At 42.4% G+C, this 18,387-nt stretch overlaps 1 long non-coding RNA gene across 1 annotated transcript; it reads left to right on the top strand.

The window, feature by feature from the left end:
- Window positions 1-16,144: 16,144 nt before the first annotated feature.
- Window positions 16,145-18,022, top strand: LOC127001391 (uncharacterized). Its single transcript, XR_007755245.1, has 3 exons — window positions 16,145-16,250; window positions 16,415-16,454; window positions 17,167-18,022. It is a non-coding gene; the product is annotated as an uncharacterized LOC127001391 (long non-coding RNA).
- Window positions 18,023-18,387: the final 365 nt, after the last annotated feature.

Genomic DNA, 18,387 nt, shown 5'->3' on the forward strand with positions numbered 1-18,387 from the left:
ACACACACACACACACACACACACACACACAGAGAGAGAGAGAGAGAGAGAGAGAGAGAGAGAGAGAGAGAGAGAGAGAGAGAGAGAGAGAGAGAGAGAGAGAGAGAGAGAGAGAGAGAGAGAGAGAGAGAGAGAGAGAGAGAGAGAGAGAGAGAGAGAGAGAGAGAGAGAGAGAGAGAATAAATAAAAACCTGGTGATGATTTTTAATATTACTACTGCTACTACTACTACTACTACTACTACTACTACTACTACTACTACTACTACTACTACTACGGGCCTCCATCCATTAGAGTTGCGTTGTGAGCGGTATCTTTTCTCATATCCTTTCACAAAGCAATTCATTGGCCCCACCCCGCCAATTACTGTGGCCGACAACCATCTTTATTTAGCATTACAAACCTTAGTAAACATATTATTCTTAAGCTAACAGAGCTTGTGGTTGATACGACTGTCAACCACCGTCGCCTCAAAGTCCAGGTCGGCAATGTGGGTGGTTTTGGGTGCAGGTGACCTGGTTCCTCTCAGGCAGACCAAGGCTGACCTCAGGAGGGAGAAGGACAGCCTGCATCTCATCCAGGCGACCACTTTGCTTCTTGGCTGTTGTTTCTTATCCGCGAGTGTTTCGGCGAGTCTTGCGTAGAAGCGCTGAGCCCTTGATCCCATCCGTCCTGACGTCGTGAACACTAATGGGGTGAAGGAGCCCTGGTCCACATTCTGTATTCTTTCTTCATATGCTCATCAAACTACTGGCGCACGGTATCTCGGGTAACATTCACAATTGGCTTGCGGACTGGCTCTCTGAGCGGAAACAGAGAGTAGTTCTAAACGGTGTTACATCTAACTGGCTCGATGTCAAAAGCGGCGTACCTCAAGGATCAGTGCTTGGCCCCATGCTCTTCTTAATTTATGTTAATGATATCGATGATAGGCTCACTTGCAAAGTATCAAAATTTGCTGATGACACAAAAATTGCTAGTAAAGTAACTGCGACACTCGACGAAGAAGCTTTACAATCAGATCTAGATCGACTTGCACGTTGGGCCAATCAATGGCAAATGAAATTTAACGTTGAGAAATGTAAAGTGTTGCACATCGGAAAAAATAATAATCGCGTTCGGTACGTAATGAATGGCCAACAACTTTCTGCAGTAAGTAAAGAAAAGGATCTTGGAATCACTATATGAAGCGATTTAAAGCCCGGTCAGCATTGTTCAGAGGTAGTTAAAACTGCAAACAAATTGGTTGGCTTCATCGCACGAGTCTTTAATAATAAATCGGAAAAGGCTTAAAGAAGTAAATTTATTCAGCCTATCAAAACGAAGAATGCGAGGCGATCTAATAGAAGTGTTTAAAATGTTTAAAGAATTCAGTGATATTAATGCGGAAGATTACTTTACAATTGATCGATCTAATAGAACAAGAAGAAATCACAATTTGAAGATAAGTGGTAAAAGATTCTCGTCGCACGAAGCTAAACACTTCTTCTTCAATCGAGTTGTTAATGTTTGGAACTCTCTACCTTGTGATGTCGTTGATAGTACAACAGTTACGGCCTTCAAGAATAGATTAGGCAAGTGTTTTGAATCCAACCAGCAACTAAGATATTACTCATTGTCGTAATAACGTTAAGTTTTTTCGAATACTGGTGTCCTTGTCCGCTTTTATCGCCCGGTTAGTGGTAGCAGTAATGGTAGTTCTTTCCTCTTTCCTACATAAATTCCATGCAGTTTTTCCATGCTGCATGGTTCTTTTTCCTTTCCTGCCAGCTTTAGCTGGAGGGATGGGGGGGGTGGGGAGGAGCCTTCGCCTTTGCTGTCCTTCATCTTCCACCTTTGATTAGATAGTTAGTGTAGCTTGTCACAAACAACCTCGTAAGGACCAGCAGGTCTGCTGTTGTTTGTTCTTCCTTTGTGTTTCTTTGTGTATGCTCTGTTCTTCTCTTGTTCGTTTCTTCTGTGGGCTGCATCAAGGGTCAGGTCTCTGGCAATGGGCCATGGGATCAAAGATCCTTATGTCAGCATGCCTTTGTCCACGAGTCCAAAACCCTCTGGCGCTAACATCCACTCGTGCTTCGTTCGAAACATTAGCGGTGCGTCTGGCGAGGTGTTCGCCTTGCAGAGGGAGCAGCATGGGTTCCACAGTCACGTCGTGGCAGACTTCTTTCAGCATCTGAGCTGTTACGTCTCTTACTTCATCATGTCTCATGCAGACGAAACCTCCTCTCTTGCATGTCATGGCATGATTTTGGTTGAAGGGTGAGCCACAGTTACACATGTTTGGGATCCCATCCACTGCCCAGCCATACCTGAGGGCAAGGGCATCAGTGAATTATTTTTTGTTTAAGTTGAAGCCTTTTGCCCTGATAGGTAGTGTGGTTAGCCAGTTTGAGGCGCCCACTTCCTGTGCAATATCTGTCCTCCTCCTTGTGTCTTCTGGGAGTTCTCTCATCAGGTCACTCAGAGTGTCTCTGTTTTTCTTTTCTGTTTATGGAGATTTCATTCCTTAGTGACCTAATATCTTGAGCGTTGTCTTCTCCCCTTTCATTTTGGTTGATAATTTATCCGGTCAAGGAGGCTGTGATTCGGAGTGAGTTCTCGAATTCAGACTGCCAGATTTTGCGGGTTGGTGATACCGAGCCCACCCATTCTTGGCGGCAACTCCAGCAACCTTCTCTCCTGGTCGCTGGGGCATCTCCCATTTGCTATCGCCGGTATGAAGGTGTTTCTGATAGCATCTTCCAGAGGTTTTAGTAACGGAGCAACATCAGGAACTGTCCTCATGAGGTAGTTCCATTTATGCTTGACACCGTACGTAAATGCTGCGTAGGCTGCCTGCGGTTCCGTTTTGGCGATCTCGCTCAGCCTCTGCAGTTCGGACTCCCAGCGCCTTTACAGCTGTTTTCACATATTCGATTCTATAAACAGCTGTTCCAATGGCTGCCCCGAGGTGTCTTTCACCAGTAACTGACAGTTTCACGTTACTGCCCTGGAATGCTGTTTTGGCCCGATCGTATGCCTCTGGTTTTACAATCACCACAGACTTCGTGGCGTTGGGACGGTACCCTATTTTAGGGCCGTGGTCATTGACGAGCTCCCACCATTTCCTGAGGTCTGCAGACTTTCCTACCCCGGTGAGGTCATTCGCATAAGCCACCTGTTTGACGTTGGTGTTTTCATGGCGGATGATGTCCTGCAGCTTCATCATTCCCAGGGCAAACATTGCCATGGCCACTGGGTCCCCCTGGGTGGTGCCCTCTGAGGATTGTATGGCCACCGGGTCTCCAAGTCGTTGGTCAATATGACTGCTGATGAACAGTCTGGCAGGTTCCTTGTATGTATTTTCAATATATTGGGCGAATATAGGGCACTTGATTTTGATGTTGTGCAGTGCTGTTTCCCTATTGATGTTGTTGAACGCATTTGCAGCGTCCACCATCAGCACCGCCTCGCATTCTGGGTCTTCGAACATTTTCCTGACGGCGTGAATGGCCGCTTCACACCCAGCCTGCTGACCGCACACACTTGAGAGAGTTCCCAGAGAGAGAGAGAGAGAGAAGAAAGAAGAAAAAAAAAGAGAAAGAGAGAGAGAGAGAGAGAGAGAGAGAGATTTGATACAGGTAATAATAACAGCAGCAGCAACAAATAACAACAACAACAACAAAATAACGATGGCCGTGGCGTGGTGTTTATGCAGTCAAACTATGCCTGATTGAAGTAGTCAAGGAAAGGAGTGTGTGTGTGTGTGTGTGTGTGTGTGTGTGTGTGTGTGTGAGTGAAAATTTGTGTGTTTTGACATGAGCCTAGTCTTGGGTGGAGGGGAGGTGGAGGGGTGGGGGAAGGGAAGGGGTCAGTCTGCAGGCAACATTTCCCCAAACTGTGTCCTGCATTACGAGGGGAGCGAGGGGCCAAACTTTCCGCGTCTTGCCTCGGGGACACGGACACGCCAAGGTTTTCATGGCCACAATATATCACGCTTTCTTATTTGTTTATATAAGTTTCAAGGCTGCCAAAGGTATCGCCCCAAAACTGTAGTGAGGAGGTCTGAAGATACGTTTTCTGCTTCTGTGTATTTGTTTCAACGCTTCCGAAGATACTCAAGTCAAATTATATGAAATCAAATGCTCCTAAAATGTAGTGATAAGGTTTAGATGCGTTTCCTTCCGTGTATGTTTTGAGTTTCAACGCTTCCAAAGATGACGTCTGAATATGACTTCTAAAGATAATCATTAACCAAATCCATAACCAAATCCTTGACTCAATCCATAACCAAATCCTTCACAAAAAATTACCAATCCGCTCACCAAATCCATAACTAAATCCTTAACCAAATCTATCACCGAATCCTTAACCAAATTCATCATCAGATCTTTAACCAAATCTTTAACCAAATCCTTAACCAAATCTTTAACCAAATCCTCAAAGATGTCATGAGTTTTAGATATGCGTTTTCTTCTTTGCATATTTATTTATCATCGCTTCTAAAGGTAATGCCCAAAAACTGTAGAGAATTCTGAAGGTATGTTTTCCTGTGTAAATTCCTTATTGACAGATTGGGAGAAGTGTCAAGGCGTCAAGGTGTCAATTTATCCTCCAGCCTCCTCTTGACACCACCTCCTCTCCCTTACGTTTCTTTCTTCGTATACTTATGTTTCAGCGCTTCCAAAGATATTGCTCCTAGAGTGTGGTGAGAAGTCCTTAAGGTTCGTTGTCTTCTTTGTGGAGGTACATTTAAACGCCCCAAAAGTAGTGCTTCTGAAATATAGAAAGGCGCTCTCGAGATTCGTTTTCTTCTTGGTATATTATTTAAGTTTCAACGCTTCTAAAGGTAATAAATGTAGTGAGGAGTTCTAAAGATATATTCCCTCCTTCTACCTCTATTTCTGTTTCTCTTCTTCCTTCTTTCCTTCCCCTTTCTATCCTTTTGTTCCTTCCTCTTCTTCTCTCTTTCCGTTTCTCATCTTCCTTCTCCTTCCTTCCCACTTTCTATCTTTTTTTCCCTTCCTCTTCTTCTCTCTTTCCGTTTTTCATCTTCCTTCTCTCCTTCCCTTCCCCCTTTTTATCCTTTTGTTCCCTTCCTCTACTTCTCTCCGTTTCTCATCTCCCTTCTCTCCTTCCCTTCCCCCTTTCTATCTTGTTGTTCCCTCCCTCTACTTCTCTATTTCCGTTTTTCATCCGTTTCCTCTTTGTACATATGCATTTCAACGCCTCCAAAAGCAATAGTCCAGAAATACAGTGAGAAGCTCTAAGATGCAAGGGCCAATTAGCTCCCGGGTTGTCCCAACACTTCCTTCGTGAAAACTTTGATTGCAGGAAGTGGAGACAGCGCGGCAGGCAGTGGTCGTGTCCCTGAAGGCTGGAGGTGAGAGAAACATTGGCGAGAGAAGTTTGTCACTATGTTTATCTCCTCTTCTTGTTCTTGGTCGTTTCTCTATCAACTCTCTCATTTTCTCTTTTTCTGCGTCTCTGGTGACTGGGTGCAGCTGAACAGGCGGGTTACTGTTTCCGCACTTCACTCTCTGCTTTGCTCGTCTCTTACATAATAATAATAACCAATAATAATAATAATAATAATAATAACCATAGGGAGTGTTAGCAGTCTTTGTGTATGGGAGGCAGGCGAGAGGTATTGGCAAGGGAAGTTACTTGTATCATTTCTAGCTCCTGCTGCTGCTGCTGCTGCTCTTCCTTTCTCTATCACACGTTATTTTCAGCTCCTGCCTCAGTTCCTGATTCCGCGCCTGCTCCTCCTCCTGCTTCTTTATCTATCAACGCCAAACACTACACAGGGAATGGTCGTCGTGTTTTGTGTATGTTTTGGCAGCTTACAAACCCGCTGAGTTGATTGGGACGAAATAATGATACAATGAGTCGAGGACCTTACGAAGAGTGTCTGACGAACTAATTGAAGTTTGCAATGAGCGAGTTCGGAACCAAGTTAGCGCCAAGACTTGTTGAGAACGTAACTTGTGAAGGAGCGTCGCGTCGGCCAGTGAGGACTTGAGGAGGCTACTATTATACCGAATTTAACTTTACTAAACTGTTGATACAAATGTCACTCCTCTGGTTCATTGTATTTGTAAGGTTTTCTCAGAGACGAACAAATCACCATTCCCAGCAGAAACATATATCTGTCCAACCTACCCTATCTAACCTTTGCCTCCTCGTGTCTAACCTAATCTAACCTAACTTAACCTCTATCTGTGCAACCTGCCCTATCTAACCTTTGCCTCCTCTTGGCTAACCTAATCTAACCTTTCTTAACCTCTATCTGTCCAACCTACCCTATCTAACCTTTGCCTCCTCTTGGCTAACCTAATCTAACCTAACTTAACCTCTATCTGTGCAACCTGCCCTAACTAACCTTTGCCTCCTCGTGGCTAACCTAATCTAACCTAACTTAACCTCTATCTGTCCAACCTACCCTATCTAACCTTTGCCTCCTCTTGTCTAACCTAATCTAACCTAACTTAACCTCTATCTGTCCAACCTACCCTATCTAACCTTTGCCTCCTCTTGTCTAACCTAATCTAACCTAACTTAACCTCTGTCTCCCCTTGTGTGACTTACCCTAACCTTTGCATCTCCTTATCTAATACTTTGTGACCTTCAGTTTCCCTCGTGAAATGAAAACAAATGCAAATATCTCAAATTCATCAGCTATTTTCTCATCCCCATTATATATTTCACAGTTTCCTTTGCTAATTTAAAGAGATATACAACAGGAACAAACTCAACAACTTTTTTTACATTCCCATTATTTATTTTAGTTTCTTTTGCTTGCGAAATGAAAACAAATGCAAACAGAAAAATCACGTCAACTATTTCACATTCTAAATTATATACTTGTGTCTATTCCCCAAGATATTTAAATACCAAAAGCAGAAGTATATTATTTTTAAGCAAGTTAAAGGTAATAATAGTGAGAGTTCAAAATATTCCCTCCTTCACCTCTGTAGCAAAGACTATCCTGAAGTTCCTGAAATCCTTCTTCAATTTCCGTTTTCATCTTCCTTCTCTCCTTCCTTCCCCCTTTTCTATCCTTTTGGTAAATTCCTCTTTTCTTCTCTCTCTTTCCGTTTTTCATCTTCCTCTTCCTTCCCTCATTCCCTTTTCTAGATTTTTTATGTTATCTCCTTCTTCTCTGTCCTTTGGTATATAGTTCGTTCCCCCTTTCTAATTTTTTTTTTCTCCCTTCTTCTCTCTTCTCTTCCGTTTTCATCTTCCTTCTCTCCTTCCCTTTTCCTTTCTCCTCCTCCTTCCTTTCTCCTCTACTTCTTCCGTTTTCATCTCCTCTCCTCTCCTTCCTTCCCCTCTCCTTCTATCTTTCTTTTCCTCTCCTCTCCTTTCACTTTCTCACTTTCCTCTTTTCCCTTCCTCCATGCATTCCTCTCTTTGCCTCCTTCTCTTTCAACCCTCTCTCTCCTTCAGGAGAAGCTCTTCCCTCTCCTCTCCTTCCCTATTCTGGCTGTCCTCCTTCCCTTTCGTGAAAACTTTTCCTTTCTTTCCAGGAAGTGGAGACAGCGCGGCAGGCAGTGGTCGTCTCCTGAAGGCTGGAGGCGAGAGAAACCTTGGCGAGAGAAGTTTGTCATTATGTTTATCTTTCCTCTCCTCTTGTTCCCTTGTTCTTTCTATCAACTCCTTTCTTTCTCTTTTCCCTTCCCTTGGTGCAGCTGAACAGGCTTACTGTTTCCGCACTTCACTCTCTCCTTGCCTTTCTTGCCCTCTTAATAATATAACCAATAATAATAATAATAATATGTAATAACCATAGGGAGTAGTTAGTAGTCTTTGTATATGGGAGGCAGGCGAGAGGTATTGGCAAGGGAAGTTACTTTCCCTCTCTTTCTAGTTCCTGCTCCTGCTGCTGCTCTTCCTTTCTCTCCCACATTATTTTCCCTTTTCCCTCTCCTGCCTTCCTAGTTCTTTCCCGCCTGCTCCTCCTTCCTTTCTTCCCTCTCCTATCTTTCCCTCTCCTACAGGAATGGTCCCTTTCTTGTGTATGTTTTGGCAGCTTACAAACCCTCCTTCCCTTTCGGTTGGGACGAAATAATGATACAAATGAGTCGAGGACCTTCCCGAAGAGTGTCTGACGAACTAATTGAAGTTTGCAATGAGCGAGCTCGGAACCAAGTTAGCGCCAAGACTTGTTGAGAACGTAACTTGTGAAGGAGCCCTCTCGCGTCGGCCAGTGAGGACTTGATTTCCCTACTATTATACCGAATTTAACTTCTAAACTGTTGATACAAATGTCACTCCTCTGGATCATTGTATTTGTAAGGTTTTCTCAGAGACGAACAAATCACCATTCCCAGCAGAAACATATATCTGTCCAACCTTTCTTTCCTAACTAACCTTTGCCCCTTTCTTCTAGCCTAATCTAACCTAACTTAACCCTATCTGTCCAGCCTACCCTAACTAACCTTTGCCTCCTCTTGTCTAACCTAATCTAACCTAACTTAACCTCTATCTGTCCAACCTACCCTATCTAACCTTTGCTTTCCTCTCTAACCTAATCCTAATCAACTAACTCCCCTCATCTGTCCCTTAACCTACCTATCCTCTAACCTTTGCCTTTCTTTCCCTCCTCCTCTCCCTAACTTTCTCCTCCTCTCCTTCTCTTCTTTCCTCTCTCCTTCTCCTTTGCATCTCCTTATCTAATACTTTTTCTTTTCCCTCTTCTCCTTCATTTCTTTCCCAATGCAAATATCCTCAAATTCATCCAGCTATTTTCTCCTATCCCCATTATATATTTCCCTCTCCTCTAATTTAAAAGATATACAACAGGAACAAACTCAACAACTTCCCTTTTACATTCCCTCTCTCTCCTTAGTTTCTTTCCCTCTCCTCTCCAAAAACGTAAACAGAAAAATCACCTCTCAACTATTTCACATTCCCTTTCTTGTCTCCGACGTTGATAATCTTTCATAACTCTCTCTCCTTCCTCTTCATTCCCTCTCCTCTCCTTCCTTTCTCCTCTCTCCTTCCCTTTCTTTCCCTCTCCTCTCCTTCCCTTTCTTTCCCTCTCCTCTCCTTCCCTTTCCTCCCCTTCCTCTCCTCTCCTCTCCTTTCTTTCTTCCTCTCCTCTCCTTCCCTTTCTTTCCCCTCTCCTCTCTTCCCTTCTTTCCCTCTCCTCTCCTTCCCTTTCTTTCCCTCTCCCTCTCCTTCCCTCTTCTTTTCCCTCTCCTCCTCCTTCCCTTTCTTTCCCTCTCCTCTCCTTCCCTTTCTTTTCCCTCTCCTCTCTTCCTTTCTTTTCCCCTTTCTCCTCTCCTTCCCTTTCTTCCTCCCTCTCCCTCCCCTTCCTTCTTTCCCTCTCCCCTTCCCTTTCTTTCCCTCTCCTCCTTCCCCTTTCCCTCTCTCTCCTTCCCTTTCTTTCCTCCTCTCCTTCCCTTTTTTCCTACTTTCCCTCTCACTCTCCTTCCCTTTCTTTTTCCCTCTCCTCTCCTTCCCTTTCTTTCCCTCTCCTCTCCTTCTCTTTCTTTCCCTCTCTCTCCTTCCCTTTCTTCCCTTCTCCTCTCCTTCCCTTTCTTTCCTCTCTCTCCTTCCCGCTCTCCTTTCTCCTTCCTCTTCCCTCCTCTCCTTCCCTTTCTTTCCCTCTCCTCTCCTTCCTTTCTTTCCCTCTCCTCCTTCCTTTCTTTCCCTCCTCCTCCCTTTCTTTCCTTTCCTCTCCTTCCTTTTCTTTCCCTCCTCTCCTTCCTTTCTTTCCTCTCTCCTCTCCTTCCCTTTCCCTCTCCTCCTTCCCTTTCTTCCTCCTTCCTCCCTCTCTCTCCTTCCTTTCTTTCTCCTCTCCTTCCCTTTCTTTCCCTCTCTTCTCCTCCTTCCCTTTCTTTCCCTCTCCTCCCTTCCCTTTCTTCCCTCTCCTTCCCTTTCTTTCTCTCTCTCCTTCCCTTTCTTTCCCTCTCCTCTCCTTCCCTCTCTTTCCTCTCTCCCTTTCCCTCTTCCCTCCTTCCTCCTTCTTTCCCTCTTCCCTCTCCTTCCCTTTCTTCCCTCTCCTCTCCTTCCCTTTCTTCCTCCTCTCTCCCTCCTTTCCCTCTCCTCTCCTTCCCTTTCTTTCCCTCTCCTCTCCTTCCCTTTCTTTCCTCTCCTCTCCTTCCTTTCTTTCCCTCTCCTCTCCTTCCCTTTCTTTCCTCTCCTTCCTTTCTTTCCTCTCTCCTTCCCTTTCTTTCCTCTCCTCTCCTTCCCTTTCTTTCCCTCTCCTCTCCCTTTCCCTCCTCTCCTTCCCTTTCTTTCCCTCTCCTCTTCCCTTTCTTTCCCTCTCCTCTCCTTCCCCTTCCTTCCCTCTCCCTCCTTCCCTTCCTTTCCCTCTCCTCTCCTTCCCTTTCTTTCCCTCTCCTCTCCTTCCCTTTCTTTCCCTCTCCTCTCCTTCCCTTTACTTTCTCCTCTCCTTCCTTCTTTCCCTCTCCTCTCCTTCCTTTCTTTCCCTCTCCTCTCCTTCCCTTTCTTTCCCTCTCCTCTCCTTCCCTTTCTTCTTCCCTCTCCTTTCCTTTCTTTCCCTCCTCTCCTTCCCTTTCTTCCCTCTCCTCTCCTTCCCTTTCTTTCCCTCTCCTCCTTCCCTTCTTTCCCTCTCCTTCCCTTTCTTTCCTCTCCTCCTCTCCTTCCCTTTCTTTCCCTCTCCTCTCCTTCCCCTCTTCCCTCCTTTCCTTTCTTTCCCTCTCCTCTCCTTTCCATTCTTCCCCTCTCCTCTCCTTCCCTTTCTTTCCTCTCCCTCTCCTTCCCTCTCTTCCCTCTCCTTCCCTCTCCTCTCTTCCCTTTCTTTCCCTCTCCTCTCCTTCCCTTCCTCCGTCCTTCCTTCCTTCCCTCTCTCCTCCTCCTTCCCTCCTTCCCTCCCCTCCTCCTCTCCCTTCATTCCCTCCTCCTCTCCTTCCCTCCTCTTTCCCTCTCCTCTCCTTCCCTCTCTTTCCCTCTCCTCTCCTTCCCTCTTTCCCTCTCCTCTCCTTCCCTTTCTTTCCCTCTCCTCTCCTTTCCATTCTTCCCTCCTCTACTTCCCTTTCTTTCCCTCTCCTCTTCCATTTCGTTCCTCTCCTCTCCTTCCCTTTCTTTCCCTCTCCTCCTTCCCTTTCTTTCCCTCTCCTCTCCTTTCCATTCTTTTACCTCTCCTCTCCTTCCCTTTCGTTCCCTCTCCTCTCCTTCCCTTTCGTTCCCTCTCCTCTCCTTCCCTTTCGTTCCCTCTCCTCTCCTTCCCTTTCGTTCCCTCTCCTCTCCTTCCCTTTCTTTCCCTCTCCTTCCCATTCATTCCCACTCCACCCCTACCCATTCATTCCCTCTCCTCTCCTTCCCATTCTTTCCCCACAGTTCTCAAGCACTGACTCCACCCGACCTGGTTCCCTAAAGCTTTCCTCTTTAGGTCGACCATCTGTATTCCGCACCAGCTGTGAGTCAATCTTCAGGTGGGGCTCGCCGTCTGCGTCCCCTGCGGCCCCTCCTCCTAGTCCCGAGGCTCCCGGCGCGGCTACTCGCTTGAAGCTGCAGCCGGTCTCTGTGTGTTCCCGACGGTGCCTCCCTGAATCTTGAGTCTCGTCTTGCCTCCTCCTCCTCCTGCTTTCCGTTTTCCGTTTTTCATGCCTTCTCTATTTCCATGTCTGTCTGTCTATCTATTTATCCATCTGTCTGTCTGTCTGTCTGTCTATTTGTCTGTTCGTCTGTCTGTATCTCTGAATTCTAAGTCGCCTTTCTCTTTCAGATTTCCATTGTAAATACTCTTTCCATCTTTCTATCTATCGGCCATCTGTCTGTCTATCTATTTATTTGTGTATGCAACCGAGATAAACACCGAGGCTACGCGCAGCTATGTCGTATGCCCCTAACTTTAATTACTTATCTATCCACCTATATCTATTTATTTATCTATCTATTGTACATCATAGCATTCAGTTTCACAATCTTCTATCCAATCTCTCATTTTGTCACCCCCCCCTTCTCTCTCTATCTCTATCTATCTATCTAACTCTTTCTTCAGTCATTCAGTTTCACAATATTCTATCCATTCTTCTATTCCTCACCACCCCTTCTCTCTCTACCTCTGTCTATCTATCTAACTCTTTCTTCAGTCATTCAAATTCACAATCTTCAATCCATTCTTCCATTTTCTCAACACCCCCTTCTCTCTCTATCTCTATCTATCTATCTAACTCTTTCTTCAGTCATTCATATTCACAGTCATCATCCGTCCATTCTTTCTCCGGCCAATTTTTCCTCCTCGTGTCTCGTCCCCGGCGGCATTTTTACACTCTGTATACTGACTCAACACCATACCCTCCGGCGACCAATGAGACGCCTCAGAGACGAGTGCGTCATTCCCTCCGCCGACCAATCAGACGCTTCACAGACGAAAGCATTACTATGACGTCACATCGTCACATAAATCCTGTAATCATTTTTTTTTATTCATTTCAATCGTACAATGTGTATGTCTGTTAGCTAATGAAACGTAATGTTTTTATTCTGAGTTTTTATTTGAGTATGGAAAATACTATACGTTAAGTTACCGTGATAAATAAAGAAAGAAAATAAGATTGTAAAAGAAAATGGAGCATTTAAATGACATACTTAGGTAAACATCGCAATCAGCTGAGAAGTAAGTAAACAAACTCCGTTTCACTTCTTTGAGGTGTTATACAATGCAACCTTCAGTATGATGGAATAGTTGCACATTATATTGATATCATAAACGGTTTGATTTAGTTATTAAGTAATGTGTGAGGGTAATATTTTGCAAAGGAATCAAGAATGACCTACTCAGGTTCAAACACTCAAAACAATGCCTTACTCAATGACCCTCAGCCAAGCAATCCCTCTTCCTGTGCTCTAAATTTACTACTACTAACCATATTCTGATCTTTGTGGAACATATACACTTTAACCAGACCTTAACCAGCAATAATTATTGGCTGTTATCGCTGTTTCAGTTAAAAAGACACTTTTTTGTGGTTTGCACCCAAAACCACAGTTCCTCACACTTGTAGTTCCTCACACCAGTGTGTGTAAGGATGTGTGTAGTGAGGGTACCCTTCTCCATGAATCTTTCTCCACATTCCTCACACTTGTAGTTCCTCACACCAGTGTGTGTAAGGATGTGTGTGGTGAGGGTACCCTTCTCCATGAATCTTTCTCCACATTCCTCACACTTGTAGTTCCTCACACCAGTGTGTATAAGGATGTGTGTGGTGAGGTCACTCTTTCTAATGAATGTTTTTCCACATTCCTCACACTTGTAGTTCCTCACACCAGTGTGTGTAAGGATGTGTGTGGTGAGGGTACCCTTCGTCATGAATGTTTTCCCACATTCCTCACACTTGTAGTTCCTCACACCAGTGTGTGTAAGGATGTGTGTGGTGAGGTGACCCTTCTCTATGAATGTTTTTCCACATTCCTCACACTTGTAGTTCCTCACACCAGTGTGTGTAAGGATGTGTGTGGTGAGGTGACCCTTCTCTATGAATGTTTTTCCACATTCCTCACACTTGTAGTTCCTCACACCAGTGTGTATAAGGATGTGTGTGGTGAGGTCACTCTTTCTAATGAATGTTTTCCCACATTCCTCACACTTGTAGTTCCTCACACCAGTGTGTGTAAGGATGTGTGTAGTGAGGGTACCCTTCTCCATGAATGTTTTTCCACATTCCTCACACTTGTAGTTCCTCGCACCAGTGTGTGTAAGGATGTGTCTGGTGAGGGTACCCTTCTCCATGAATGTTTTCCCACATTCCTCACACTTGTAGTTCCTCACACCAGTGTGTGTAAGGATGTGTGTGGTGAGGGTACCCTTCTCCATGAATGTTTTCCCACATTCCTCACACTTGTAGTTCCTCACACCAGTACGCCAGAATAGACGAGCTGGAATGGCACTGAATTTTGAAAAAACCACAGCCTAATCCTGGGGGCAAACCTAACCTAACCTACTAACTCTCTTGGGCTAAGGTAACCCATGCTAATCCTGCTGGCTATCCTAACCAAGAAAACCTAACCTAGCCATGAAGGGCTAACCGTGTATGTGTGTGTGTGTGTGGGTGTGTGTGTGTGTGTGTGTGTGTGTGTGTGTGTGTTTATATATCTATATATATATATATATATATATATATATATATATATATATATATATATATATATATATATATATATATATATTCCTTTTTAGTTTAATTTTATTCACAGGAGAATAATGCTGCATATGTATGTTCTATTCCACAGATCACCAGTGTCAGTAAGCACATTAATTATGTAAAGAAAATGGCCTTCAACTTGATTTCACAACAGAAGGCTTCAGTAATATAATTTTGAAAATGAAAAGATGAAATACAAGTGAAAACTAATGCATTTAATGATGAGGACGCATGGAGGTGGAAAAGAAATTTTTACTATGAAGAATAGTGTTTGCTTCAATGTATCAAGATATTTCACAGGTGTAAGATACACATTTCACCAGAAATTATCTGCATGCATGGCGACAGACGCCATAAAGGAGCTATAAAACAAACACAGGGTTAGTATTGCTGTATCAAAGAGCTATAGGACTATTGTATTTACTTTATACTGTGACCGAACTTTACCTGTGACGGCACTATACTCAGACACATTTAAATTGCTACAATTGACTGCGCATGCATTAGCATAGAGGCATTAATTAGAAATTATCACAAGTGCTTTGCCTTCTACATATAAATTTATCCAGGAAGGAAGATTATATTATAAGACTTAATATATAATTATGTAATTATATTGCCAGATGCAGTGTAACAATGGACATGAAAATCAAGCTCATCACAAGAGACACCTACAAGAGAGATAAGGATGTCAGGACCCATCCATGTATGATCATCATAAAGGGTGTCCACAATCATCCTACAGACTCTGCATCTGCTCTGCAACAACTGAGAGTTTTACCAGACACCAAGAATGCTTACTTCAAGTACTTCAATATTGGTAAGTGTACATGAGAATAGTTGTGGCTACATTTATTGAGTGTAACATCAAGGGACTCACTACCTCATAAATACCATCATTCCTATTGTAATCACGATATATATATATATATATATATATATATATATATATATATATATATATATATATATATATATATATATATATATATATATATATATATATATATATATAATTAGGTACTGTGCTAATTTAGTATGTTTGAATGTTTTTCAATCAATGCATCGCAATACAGGAAGAGGAAATACCCTGGCACACAGACAAGTGGGATATTCCTGTACTCGATAAAATTTCTACCCCATCTACTTTAATCTAGTTTATCATTACAAATGCATATTTCTTTTTCAGGCATGTCTGTAGCGCAGGCTGCAAGATGTTACCAAGATCAAATAAATGTCAGTGCAAGTCTCGCTACTAAGGCCAATTCTGCCATAAATCCCTCCCATAGAGTCATCTATCACATACGGAACCTGTGGCTCAAAGCAAACCATGGCACTTTAGGAGGAGGAGATATGTTTGCTTCCATTGAGAACTACGCTGCTACTTCAAAAGCTTCCAAGATTGAATATAAAACTGACGGGAGAAATTTGCAGTTGTGTTAGTCACTGAATTTATGGGCAGAATTCATGAAAAATGCAGAGAAGCTGGTGAAGTTGTGTTCGTCGACACTACAAGTCACTTAGATCAACTGAACACAGCAGTAACTCCTTTTCTGTGTGCTGGGCCAGCTGGAGCTCTTCCCTTGAGTCATCTTCACATCTTCTCAGGATGAAGAAAGCTATATATATATATATATATATATATATATATATATATATATATATATATATATATATATATATATATATATATATATATATATATATATATATATATATATATATATATATATTTGCAATGAAGCATTTTCCCCTGTGGTTTCACATCCTATTGTTGGAATACGTAGATATGGTAATATACCTTTCATTATATTTTTCAGGTTTTCAGTTACTGAGGAAGGTGCTCGGTGAGACTGCCTTTTTCCAACAAGGGCATCCAGCTTGTTTCATAACAGACAACAGTGACGCTGAGCGTAATGCCTTGAAGACTGTATGGCCAGAATCTCAGCGCTTTCTGTGCATATTCCACATCCTGCAGCAGGTCTGGAGGTGGCTGTGTGATGGTTCACATGGCATCAAGAAGGAAGATCGCTGAGTACTAATGACAGTGGCAAAGAATCTGGTATATGCTGATTCAGATGAAACATTTCAAGATGAATGGAATTGCTTTTGTCAGACCCCAGAAGCCCAAAAGTATAACCAGTACATGAGGTACAGTTACCTATGTATTGTAGATATGTGACCATTATTAATTTTTAGATGAAATAAGATGGTCATAATTTTAAGCTCAATTGTATTATATCTGTGGATGTTTGACAGTTTCCATTTAGCTAGTGAAGACTAACAGATTATGTATTAATCTTTCAATCTTTCAGATATAGGCTACCGTACAAGAGGGAAAAAATACATACGTTGGTATGGTAACCAAACCATTCAAAGTATATTTAGTGAATGTATGATAAGATTTTCAATTTCATTCTGCCTATGCATGTGTGGTGGTGGCTGCTCTGTCTTTTCTGCGGTTTGCTGAAGTTTGATATGATTATTCTTGTAGTTGCCTACTCATGTTGGTGCACATCTTTATTATGAACAGCATGTTTATTTTGCACTTGGATATGTACACATGGTGTACGTTTAAAGATAATTTTAAAAATGCAGATGTACTGATGCGGATGTGGATTAATACTTTTAAAATTTAGTATGCGCTTTACGTTTGTTTTGGTGGCTGGCTTGCTTGTCTTTATCGTCCAGTTTGCTGAATGTTTTAATGCATCATATTATAAGATTCATTTTGACTTGCGTACATTCTTGACAGTTAAAATGTATAGTACAGATAACCATTCCTTGTTGGTGTATGTCATGTACAGACCCCTCCTCTAACAACATTTCGTCTGACACTATCAAAGTCCTTCCCACCTGTGATGAATGACAGGCAAAAAGTTTAAACTACCCTGCCCTTCTCTTAGTAACGATTCGCACCATGTATTTGTTTTGTCTTAATATAGCCACAATTGCCAGATATAGGAACGAAATGCATTGGTGGAGGCATTGGAGGTAGGGGACTGTACATAAGTAATGCACTGATAATATGTTATTTCAATGTAGTTAAAGTATATTGCATTTACAGGTATCTGGCAAAGCTGATAGAAAGGAAGGAAGAATGGAGTACTGTGTACAGGGCTGGATTTTTGCTACGTGGACACCACACAAATAATTTTGCAGAATCTACCATGTGCATCATTAAAGATATCATTCTCAACAGGTTAGTGTGCCATTTGTCATTATATATACCTCAGTCAAGCTATAAACGTCTAATAGGTCGATGAACGGGGTCGTTCATAGCGAATTCGTTCATAGTTAATACTGTATGCTATGGGAAAAAGGCTAATAGGTCAATCAGCCCTCTCCTAAACCTAACTTTCAGCCCTATTTTACCTGTTTTCCGGGAAAAAATGGGGTTAAACATGGAATACATTGTACACATAAAGAAAATGGTAAAGTGACCTCTGACACGTCATATAAAACATGTATTATATTCCTTATAATGTTTGTATATGCAGGAACCCATCGATGACTGACGAATTTCCAATGATGTACTTTTTCCAATAATCCTCCCCAGTGGCGTAGCCAGTGGGGGGGCCATAGGGGAGATTGCCCCCTAGGCAAATTTCTAGGAAAATTTTTTGAGACGTTGGAAGAGATTTTGACTTTGTATATTATTTGTCATAAAAATACAGATATCCCTATTGAAGAAAGGGAAGAAATACAGTTTTCCCCATACAAGATAGGGAAGAAATTCAGTTTTCACCTTAGAAGATAGAGAAGAAATACAGTTTTCCCCATACAAGATAGGGAAGAAATTCAGTTTTCACCTTAGAAGATAGAGAAGAAATACAGTTTTCCCCATACAAGATAGGGAAGAAATTCAGTTTTCACCTTAGAAGATAGAGAAGAAATACAGTTTTCCCCATACAAGATAGGGATTCAGGGAAGAAATTCAGTTTTCACCTTAGAAGATAGAGAAGAAATACAGTTTCCCCATAGCAGCAAGGTATTATATATTAAGCAAATTTGTGGTATTGTAACACTAAAAGTTCCTTACTAAACTACTAGTGCCTAATAGTAAAAGTTACAAATTCAGTACACTGACATATAATTAAATTTTATCACTGTGAAAACAACTAAAAATAATGTTTTGCTATGCACATATTCTATAAATAATGTTCATCGATATTTAGCTAATAAAAAAACCTTTATAATATATAATATACGTATAATAATTGTGCACCAATGTGTAATATTTTAGAAATCAGGACAAAAATTTATGCTATACATGTTTCTGGTTTGC

Source organism: Eriocheir sinensis, chromosome 20, assembly GCF_024679095.1.
Source record: "Eriocheir sinensis breed Jianghai 21 chromosome 20, ASM2467909v1, whole genome shotgun sequence".
Classification (NCBI taxonomy): Eukaryota; Metazoa; Arthropoda; class Malacostraca; order Decapoda; family Varunidae; genus Eriocheir; species Eriocheir sinensis.